Below are 11,696 nucleotides of genomic sequence, written 5' to 3' on the forward strand. Positions count from 1 at the left end.
AAATGGGCAACACCAACAGCCCACCTAAGGCCAGCCCTTCCAGATCGAGGTAAGTAACATTCTTCCTATTTGATGCTATCCTAATTCGCCCAAGATTCTATATCTTAGGTAAATTAGGACTTCTGTTGCTAATAAGTCGAGTGAATCAGGATCTTTCCTATTCACTAGACTTCTTCCCTTAAGGACTCAGAATCCTATAAGGATACAAAGATCTTGCAGCTACTATATCCGCATTCAACCTCAATATCACCTACCAGCATCCAAGCTCTTACTTCTATGAGCCATACTACTATGTCGTGCTTCTAGTCTCTGACTTGACCTCCAGTAACCCTTCATTCCTTTACCCTCACTAAATTGCCTCATTCAACCTTACTGACTTGAGTGTCAGAGTGCCTATGGTAGACACCTCACCAGTGTCCAAGTAAGCTCCACGCTTGTTTGCTTTGTGTGCAGGTACAACAGATTGTCAATGGCCTCAACCTCACGGGATCAGACCCTACTTTTGCAACCGTAGATTTTAGCATCTACAGTATATAATCTCTTCACATGCCGATATATTATTATCTCATCAATTTGTATTTTTTTTTAATAAAAATTAGAGATTTATGATATATTTTCTTTTTTTTTTTTTGGACTAACAGAGTGGTTATGGCAATTACATCCTAATTTACCCAAAAAAATCAATTAAATATATGTAACAAAAGAATAATAAGAAAGCATGTTATGATATTATTTTAATTTTTATCAACTCAAAACACTAAAAACAATTATAATAATAATCAAATCTACAAAGGAATCAAAAGCACTAAATTTAAAAAAATAGACCTTGTGAACCATGATTTCCATACTATAGAGCAAAGTGAGAAGTGAATTATATAATTAAGAAAATCACAGAAAGTGAATTATATAATTAAAAAAATTGAAATAGAAACGAAAATCGTGCCGGCCCCCTCATCACAAATATTTACTTAAAATTGTAAATGCAACGGTTGTCTTCATCCTTATAATGAAAAGAAAATTTACAGCGAAACTAGATTCTTGAATTCCATTCACGAACTTTGGAAATCCCGAAGAAAGAAAATTATATATAAATTATATTATATATATATATGCTAAAGCTGATGCACTCAAACCAACCAATGACCATCTCCCTCCTTAGTCTTCACCTAAACCTAAAACTCGCACACCTTCTACCTACTCCTCTTTCTCAGCCAACTATAATTAACAACACTTGCATTTTTCAGCTTTAGACTCTTTCTTTTTTTCTTTCTCGTTGTGTTTTTGGTTCCGTAGCAATGACATTTAGGGGGTTTTTGCGGTTGTTGTTTCTGGTTCTGGCCGTGTACTGTGGGCTTGACCCCTTCAAGCACAGTGCCATATCGGAGTTTCCGGATTATGTGTCACTCAAAGTGGAAATGCCTGATTGGTCACTCGTTCCGACGGATAAAGACGATCAAAATTTGCTGCAGAAGTCGGAAATTAAATTCTTGAACGAGATTCAAGGCCCTGAAAGCATTGCTTTCGACCCTCTTGGCCGTGGACCTTATACTGGTGTTGCTGATGGCAGAATTCTCTTCTGGAATGGCCTCAAGTGGACTGATTTTGCTTATACTTCCAATAACAGGTTAGTTTTTTTTATTCTTCTTTTTAGCTTCGTTGGAGTCTTTTGACTGAATGAGAGTTGAATTTAGTTTGGATTAAATTCGAGGCCTTAATGTCCACTTGACTTCAAATGGAGCATGTGCTGCATTAATTATTAGAAAATTGAACATTTTTGTCTTAATAAATGGGGGAAACTGTAGTGGATATATATTCTTACCAAGAAGAAAGGAAGAACGAAAAAAAAAAAAAATCAGAAAGTGGTTTTGAATTCAGATTTAATACCCAATAAGCAAATATTGTGTTAAGGGGAAAATGGAAGAGATAGACACCGATAGCTATCGATTTTGGGAAACATAGACGTGGAGTCATATGCATTTGTTTGTAAATTAACATGTTTTCATAAAAAATCCTAAATATCTCTACTGTGTAATTTATTTAGAAACTTGAATAATTCAAGTTTGGTGAATAAAATTGTAAAGAACCAACTCCAGGGATATGTCTAGTAATGAAATTCTTACAGATTGAGCTTTCATTATCTTATGAGTTATGACCTCCATCAGAACTTTGATTTAATGTTTGTCATCTCTAACCACATGTGAATTGCTTGTAATTGTGCATTGTACCACTTAAGTTAGATTAGTTTGTGTTTCTGGGAAATAGTCATCCGTTCATTGAATTTCTATTCTGATGAGCTGATTTCACTGAAGAGATTAATTTCACCTAGGTCTCATATTTTTTTTTTTTTCAATTAAATTATTTGCAAAATTGAGATAAAAAAACTACAGCAAAAGGTAATCAATAAATTGTTGGACAAAAAAACGAAAACAAAGAAAGAAAAAAAGGAATATATTCTATCAAATTTCCTGTTCCTAAGTATATTGAATAGTAGGGTTTAAACTGAAAATTCGGCATGGTCTGATATAAATTCCTCACTGAAATGAGATATCTGGTTCATCTATTATTTTTGCTGATTTCTTAAAAGTCTGTGAAGCTGTGTTCTGGTTATTTATTATCACTCAGCAATGATAATCTTTTTTCCCCTTAATGATTTTGGAATTTAGGTCGGAATTATGTGACCCGAAGCCATCGCTTTGCTTACTTGAAGCATGAGCACATCTGCGGCAGGCTTGGGGCTCCGGTTTGACAAGAAAACTGGTGATTATACATTGCAGATGCATATTTTGGACTGATGAAAGTAGGTCCAGAAGGTGGATTGGCAACATCCCTTACAACAGAAGCAGAAGGGTGCCGCTGAGTTTACCAATGATCTAGACATTGATGATGAAGGGAATGTTTACTACAGATAGCAGTATGTATACCAGCGGAGGTGAGGAAATTTCTACTGCTGTGCCTTAGAGCTTATCACTGATTATAATAATTTTATTTGCTGCTCTGAAGACATTCATTGTTTCAAATAATTTGTCACTAGCGTCAAAATGGATTTTCAGTTAGTGCTTTAAATTGTCACTTGCTTTTACTGAAAAAAAAACAGAACCAATGAGAAAAACTGTATAATTCACGATGAGAAGGTTGTTCCAATTTTAATACACAAAGGGTGTCTTCTATATCGAAATCTATCCCATTATCATCTTGTTATACGCTGGTACTGTTATAACGGGTGGAGGAGGATTCTATACATTATTATGCGTGCACACGCTTGATGTACAAATTTAGTTGGTTTTACAATTCAACTCATAGCTTTTTCTCTTACGTTTAAATGTAAGCATTTGATAGTGCTATTATTTTTTCCATTTAATGGCTGGTTAGTCTACCTGATCGTCAATGTATCTGTATTTGTTAGAGTATACTCTTATTGCAGTACGATATGGTAAAAAACAAAAGAAAATCGCCATAATTCAAAAGATGATTAGATAAAAGATAGCTCTTGTACTGTATTCGAATGTATTAAGAATCTATTATAGATTTCCTGACTGTTATGATCAGTCATAAAAGCATTTCAAGAAGATATCAGATATATCCTGTTGTTGTGCAAGGTCTCTAAGATAAAAACTGCTAGTGCTGAGAGGATAGCTTTGTACCAAGTCTTAAACCATGCTCTAATCATATTTGGTTTTCTATGTTGCTTCTTTGCGAGATAGTATAAAAGTATGTGTTATGGGGAGACTTTTTTTCTTTTTCTTTTTTTTGAATGTAAGCATAATTGTGGTGCATTTCTTCTGACACATTAATATTTCTCAGGAACTTCATGCAATTGGTTTTCTCTGGTGATGATAGTGGAAGGGTTCTCAAGTATGATCCAACTACAAGACAAACAACTGTTTGTGAGGAATCTCCAGTTCCCTAATGGTGGGTCCTTAAGTAAGGACAAAATTCTTCCTCTTGTTGAAGGATCCGTTGGCAGGTGACCCTTCTTGATTTTATATCGCAATTCTTGCAGTTTCTACATTTTTGGGAACTTCATGTGGTAGTTTGTACATATTGATATGTGGCTAGAACTGACGCAAGGAATTTAAGTTTCTCCTTTGATTGAGGAGTTTCTTTGCATGTTCTATTACAAGCACCAATGATTTAAATTTGTATTTACGAAGAATGGCATCTAATAGCTAGCAGTCCATAAAATTTTTGACGGCTCTGTTGACAAGAGAAAAGATATGGACCCCCCTGCTTTGGGAGGTTTATTTAAATATAGTTTTTTGCTGCAGAGGTATTTTTGATGAAATCTTTTCATAAAATGATATTGTTTATCTCAACTTTTTCTTTCAAAATGGCGGAGATTTGAGACAAAAATCTTAATACATTGTCTCACATAAAGATTGTCCAATGAACTACTGGTGTATTTGGGACAATTGTTTCTTTTTATGACTTTGACAAAATACTGCAATTTCAATCTTAAAATATATTGTGATTGCTAATTGCCATTTCAAAATCAGGAAACATTATAGTGTGTCAGAAGTGTATTGAATCATTCAGGAATTAGGAGCCTGTTTTCCTGTTTTATGAAATATTTATCCATCTGGTAATGCAGATTACGCAAGTATTGGCTGAAAGGTGAGAAAGCAGGTACTTCAGAAGTGTTTGCCATCTTGCCTGGTACCCTGACAATGTCCGAAATAATGAAAAAGGTGAGTTTGGGTGGCAATCCCTGTGGCGATCACTATATGCTTACTATTTGGGTCTATTCCCCAAACTCGGACGTTCATGCTTAAACTCCCAATATCGGCAAAGATACATTTCCTGATACAAATTGGGGGAAGGCCCCATGCAGTAGTGCCAAATACAGCCCAGAGGGGAAGCTTTTGCAGAATTAGAGGACAGTCAGGGAAAAGTTGTTAAAGCAGTTAGTGAAGGGAGGAAGGATGGTAAGCTGTGGATGGGCAGTGTTCTGATGCCATTTATTGCAGTTTACGATACCTTGAGTAAAGTCAACCATTTAATATACAAGCTAGAGGTATCTAGCCGCTTTCAACGGTTCTTTGTCGCTTGAAAGTGTTGTGAACATATGTGCTGGGTAGAATTTCTTCTTGTTTTCATGTTGGCATTCTAAGTTTTTGCCTTTTAAATGATAAAATCATTTATGTTTACCTATAGTGACTTGCTTAATGGATTGATCTCTAAACTTAATTCATTCACATTTATCTTTGGATGTGAAATTGTAAGATTGCACCATACTAAATTTGAAGTTCCAGATTATCTTAGCTGTATTCCTAGCTGTTGTTGGTGAATCTAAGTATGAAAATTCTAGATTTTGGGATATTTTTTATTAAGTCTTCTTTTTGTCAATTAGGATGAAAATGGAGCTATAAGACGACAAATTTGTTGGTTATCTTTGAAGAAGATGGCATTATCAAATGTCAATTATGTTCATGTGTTTGGATAGTTAAAAAAGTTTAACTTGTTGCGTGTTAAGTTAATGTATACATTGAAAAATGTAATCATCTTGCAAGTAAATTACCTTTTACAGTAAGTTTGAAACTATATGATGTTGAATTTGGCTTGTATTATTTGTGATGAAGTAGAACCCAAAAGAGGAAAGCTTTGTTTGCGAAGATTAGATTCTGGATAGAAGATACATTGATTTTAGAGAATGAAGACTTTGTTTGATATTGAATTCATGTCTTAGGCTTTTGAAAATGACATGTTTCGATTATTGTTTTCAGTCTGGTTGGATTTTTTCATCTTGTTCATTTAGCGACTACCCAACAAAATCCAATAACCTTATTGAAATAATATTGTTTTAAAAATGTATAAAGTGATACTTGTAGCACTACAAACATTTATGATCAACTAATAACAAAATTTATTATTACAAATTGATGCAATTGGGCTGTTAGAATGTTATTTTATGACAATTAATATCACTTGGGGTACTTGACTCTGTGTTAAGCTAATGTACTACCACTTAACTAATTAATAATTACCTAATTTCCCTCTAAGGTTGGTTTAGATTAAAATCTACATGATAATTTCATTATTAAATATTGCTAGTATTGAAATTCATTTAATAACTACTAAAAAGCTAATTCTTAAAAATTGATCACATAGGAAGATGAAAGCTGGTTTGAGCCCGGTGAATAAATTTCCATCCATTGAGGAGATTAAGTCGTCGGATCAAGATTATGCTCCACCGATGCAGAAGATTGAAGGCTCTACATTGATTTCAAGTGACGATTGCTCAGAGGAAAACCTAGCTCCAGGCCTAGGGTCTCAAAATATTGAATCGGAAAAGGATCAGGAAATCTTTAGCCATTCAATTGAGACAGGTGAAGTCAGGAAACAATCAGAATTAGCGACGGTTGCTATGATTCGAGGCCAGGGGTTACTACATAGAGGGATTTTACTACACAGAACATACAATAAAAAAAAAGTTCATTGGAGTTTAATTTCATTGTAGCTTAGAGATTATGGAGCATTGCTAGTTTCAATTATAAAGAGTTATGATGAAATATATTGGAATATAATTCCATATTGGGCTCACGGCTAGATCATAGTGAACCTAAGTGGTCACACCTAAAAAACCAAGTAAGATGAGACAGAGTGATACACATCGTTAAAGGTTAACGATGTTCGGATGTAAAATGTATGTATCCGAATGTATGTATTGTGGGAAATGATTATTCATGGAAAGTTAGCACTTACCAAGGGTATTAAGGACATTAGGTCATTATTGGATTAGATTCAATAATGGGTTAATATATATATTTATAGGATTAGATTCAATAATGGGCCAATATATGTAAAATGAGATTGAATAATTTGCCTTGGTTATAAATTTGTTTAAACCAAGGATTAATTATTAAATTGAAATTGTTTCAAGGACAAACAAACAATAACAAAATTTTATTAAGAAGTTAATAACAATTGCAAAATTGGTCCAAGTATATAAATGTGATTATAATCTCATTTAACCTAATTTTCACGCAACTCTCAAGAACCCTAAAGGTGGCATTTTCACTCTTCTCTTCTTGGGGTGGATACACTTGAGCTTCTTCAAGTTTTTTGAAGATCTTGGAACTCCTTTGCAAGCTTCAAAGATTATAGAAGCTTAAAAGGTACAATTTCTACCCAGTTAGTTTGAATAACATGTCATATGGACCATTTGCCATATCTGCCATGTTAATTACCATGTTTCCATCAATTTTACCCCAAATAGCATGTAATCTTTCAATCACTATAATACCAGCTTAGCAAGATGTGCTTTTAAAATTGATATCCAAAAAGCTTACGATACAGTGGATTGGGGCTTTCTTTTGAACACTCTCAAGTACTTTGGCTTTTCTGATATCATGATTGACTGAATCAAAGAGTGTGTTACTACTCCTTTTTCTATTGCTATTAATGGAGAGCACCATAGCTTCTTTCAAGGGTAAAGAGAGTTAAGACATGGGGATCCTCTTTCCCCTTACCTGTTCAAGTTAGTAATTCAAGTCCTTTCGGTTATTATCAGAAGACGAATTTGAACTAGTGAGGAGTTCAGGTTTAATTATAGATGTGATAGACAACAAATTAGTCATCTTTGCTTTGCATATGACTTATTTTTATTTTACTATAGTGATTATGCTTTTGTTCAAGTGCTGACGGACGCTCACACAGTTTTCAGATCTATCTGGTTTGAGGCCTAACCCTTTTAAAAGCTCCTTATTTATGTGTAATGTTAATTAAAAAAGAAAATTATTATAAATAGTATAATGTGGTTCAATGAAGGCACCCTTCCTGTCAGATACCTTGGAGTGCCCCTCATTACCACGAAGCTTCTTCACCGCGATTGTATATCGTTAATTGATAAAGTCCAGCAAAGACTTAATTCCTAGAAAAATAAAAATATGTCTTATGTTGGGCGCTCGCAGCTGGTTATTTCGGTCTTGTCTTCTTTACATGTTTTTTGGTCTTCAATGCTCTTTCTTCCTAGCTCTATCACTCAAACCATTGAAAAACTGATGAGATCCTTTTTATGGTCTAGGCATGATTTGAGTTGAGGAAAGGTAAGTGTGGCTTGGACAGGTGTCTGCATTCCTAAATGGGAGGGAGGTCTGGGGATAAAACCTCTTAAGTGGAAGAATTATGCTCTAATGACTAGGGCTAAGCATGGGTAAAGGGTAGAACCGGAACCAAAACCAATCTACATATGTTCAGTTTCGATTCCAAATTTGGTGGAACTACCCTTGTACGGGTCAGGGTCCGGTTCCACCACTTCAATAACCAGACCCAGGATCGAGAACCAAAGCTAGAACTGAGGTTTGGGTACCCATGGTGTACTTGTTATTGTTATAAATTGTTGGGGGTGTATATTTGTCATTTTTAGACTATCAGCAGGTATACAAAATTTATAGGGTACCTAAAACTAGAATCGGAACCTGTATTACAGGTTCAAGTTCTGAGTACCTAGGAGTTGAAACTGATCGGTTCTGGTTCCTTGGAATTGGGCAGGGTACCGGGATCCGCTCACCCCTACTAATTGCCTTTCACTTGTGGAGCATAGTTTCGGATCGACATTCTCTTTGGGTCAAACGAATCAATTGTTATAAGCTTTGGGGAAGAAATTTCTGGCATATTAAAGTACCCTGGGATGCCTTTGGTGTTGGAGGAAGCTGTTAAAAATGAGAGACATGGTTAGACTCCACATTGGATCTGATTTGGGGGATGATAGAAACACCTCATTATGGTTTGATAACTGGCATCCGATGGGCCCTTGAACATGTGTGTTCCCTCTATAGTTTTCTTTACTTCGGGGTTGTGATACAATGCATGGGTTAGCGACATTATTTGTAATCATCGATGGAAGTGGCTGGATAGATTCAGAGAAGATTTTCCCTTAGTGAGCATTTGGTTTGGGTCATAAAAGATAACACCGGTAATCTATCTTTTAATTAAAAAATTACCACGTTTGGGTGTCAAGTAATGAAAGATTCCGGTAATCGACCAATATTAATAGTGATTACTGTAGGTAATATAGGGGTAATTTGATTATTGTCTGAAGGGGTGTTATTTTTTTATTACCGCGGTAATCCACTATTCATACAAATTTTACCCTCAATTAATAAACATTTTGGACACAAATGTTCTCATATGTCTACTAAATAACAATTAGCCCAAATGTGCAAAATGACTTTTGTTACCTCATATATTATTTTTTTTTGACAAAAATACCCTTACTATTTATATGAATAATACCCAAAATAGCCCTAGCCACCCAAGATGACTGCCAGCCATCGGCCACCACCGTCAACCGTTGTCAGCAATTGTTGGAACAGCACACGACCAGCTGGATCTAGCCGACCGTGCACCGATATGGTCATTTTCGACCAAATCGAAGGCCGAAAATGGCCAAATGGACGTGGATTGGCCTTGTGGCAAAAAACTATCAAATCCATTATGGCCATTTCCAGCCAAATCCATGGCTGTAAATGGCTAGAATAGATTTGGCCATTTTTGACCAGATCCACGACCGTTAACGGCCACAGATCTGGTTGTTAATAGCCAAAATGGATATGACCGGATGGCCAGATCCACGACCATCTAGCCGTTTGTGGCCTTCGATCTAGTAAAAAACGGCCAGATCGGCATTTCGATGATTGTCAGCGGTAGCCGGTGGGGGTGGCTAGCGATCGGGAGTTGTCTTGGGTGGCTGGGAGTATTTTGTTAAATTTTAAACTTCTGTTGTTAAGTGTTTTAGCTAAATACTCAAATGTAGAGGGTTAAAAATAATGCTCTAAATAATAATAATAATATTAGAAAGGAAGGGCAGTTCAGTAAAATCCCTCTGATAATATTTTATTCCTCTCAACCAAACATATTAATTATTTATACTCACCAATATAACCAAACATATTAATATAATATTCCCCCATTAATCTTCAAGGTAATCTATAGTTCCCTAAACCAAACGCTATGTAATTGTCAACCATAATCTTCCTCTTTTTTTTACTAGCAAAAAGGACACAATTGTTTAAAGGGACAGGGATGGTAAAAGGGTAAGATTTTCTACGAAGCAAGTTTTCAAAGATATTTGCTTAGAAAAATAAAAGACCCCGTGGAGCACTCTCTTATGGAACAATATCTATATTCCCCGCCATTCCTTTTAGTGTGGCTTGCCATAAAAAAAATAAGCTTTTACAAATTAAACCTAATTTCTCACAAAAGATACAAATAAATCACAAAGTGCATTTCCAAGCATTTATTAGCGACAAATTGTTGCTTTCCTTACCCTTACTTCAACAATGAGTTTTGAGTTGTTGGTGAGTCAATTGATGACCACCTACAAAAGAACTCACTCCAAGGAGCATCCCATTGCCATCCTTGGACAACTAATATTAATCAAAGAAGACCAAGGCAAGTAATATGAAAGAAATGGTATGGAAGCCAAACATCCAAAGAGTTAGTGAAAGTAGATGTGTTTGAAAAATATTTCAAGTGATTAATGTAAAGCAAAGAAGACAAAAAAATAGCACAAAAGTGAAAACTCCATTACAATTGTTAGAGTTGGTGAACTCTATTTAACGTTTAGGTACCCATTTTTAAAGACGCAGCCAAATGATTTACCAAGCTGTGTTAACACAATCAGGTTTACAATAAATCAATAATAATTAAGCTGTAAATGTAAAGCACACCAGCATATACATGGTTCGGCTAAATCCACTTTTAGCCTACATCCATGGAACCTCGTCCAAATCTAAGCAAATCCATTAATCAACAAACATTACAAGATATAGTTCAAAGTTGATCTAAGATACAGTAAAAAGAACTCCTTGTTCAACTTTACACTTAGCACCACACTCTGAATCTCTAATTTCTTATTGCACCACATATCTCTTCACACTAGGTTCACTCCAAGAAAATGCTTGAGCTCCACCCAAGCTTCAGTCGCTGAAGACACACTCCAGCATCAGCGAAGGAACCATGTTCTAGCCACCATTCAACAATGAAGATAAACAAGAAAGTTTCTAGCACAAACCCATATAAAAGAACCTAACCAAGAACAACTCTCTGAAAAGTTCAGAGCACCAACGAAATAGATATTCAGGTTCAAAAAGAAAAACAAATAAGGAAGAAGATGAACTTCCTTTTAGCTCAACAAAGATGAAGGATGAGAACCTTTAAGGAAAAAACTCTCTGAAAGTTTCAGAACACAAGGCAAAAACAAACATAAATGTTAGCTCACAAGTGAACAAGAATGAAGAAGATATAGACCAATTTTGTGCTCCCCAATTCTTGCCAAGTCAGCAAACAAGGGCTGACATATATTGGTCCAAAAATGGAAAATATTCCATCTATCTTTTGGGACCACAACGAAAAAGGGAAAAAGCTTATTTCCCTGAACCACAAGAGGATATTAGGACACCTGTAGGTGGTCCTCATGATAGCACAACAAATGGGAAAAAATATCTCAGCTGATAAAGATAAAAACGCAACTTGTGCAAAGTGAGTCAGACGTGTAATGTTAACACAACATAAAAATGTGCACACACGAAATGAAAAAGCAAAAAGGCATAAGTCTAACATAGGTATGCAAGCACACATCCATTGTGCACACACATGAAATGAAAAAACAAAAGGCATAAGCTTGACAATTGAACATGTGGAGGACAAAAAGAATTCCAACTTTTTTTTTACCACAAACATAACTTTTCTCTTTCTTG

At 35.4% G+C, this 11,696-nt stretch overlaps 1 pseudogene; it reads left to right on the forward strand.

The window, feature by feature from the left end:
• The first annotated feature begins 1,131 nt into the window (after positions 1–1,131).
• On the forward strand, positions 1,132–5,440 carry LOC116122456 (annotated as a pseudogene).
• The last annotated feature ends 6,256 nt before the right edge of the window (positions 5,441–11,696 follow it).

This window comes from Pistacia vera, unplaced genomic scaffold (assembly GCF_008641045.1).
Source record: "Pistacia vera cultivar Batoury unplaced genomic scaffold, PisVer_v2 Contig1022, whole genome shotgun sequence".
Classification (NCBI taxonomy): Eukaryota; Viridiplantae; Streptophyta; class Magnoliopsida; order Sapindales; family Anacardiaceae; genus Pistacia; species Pistacia vera.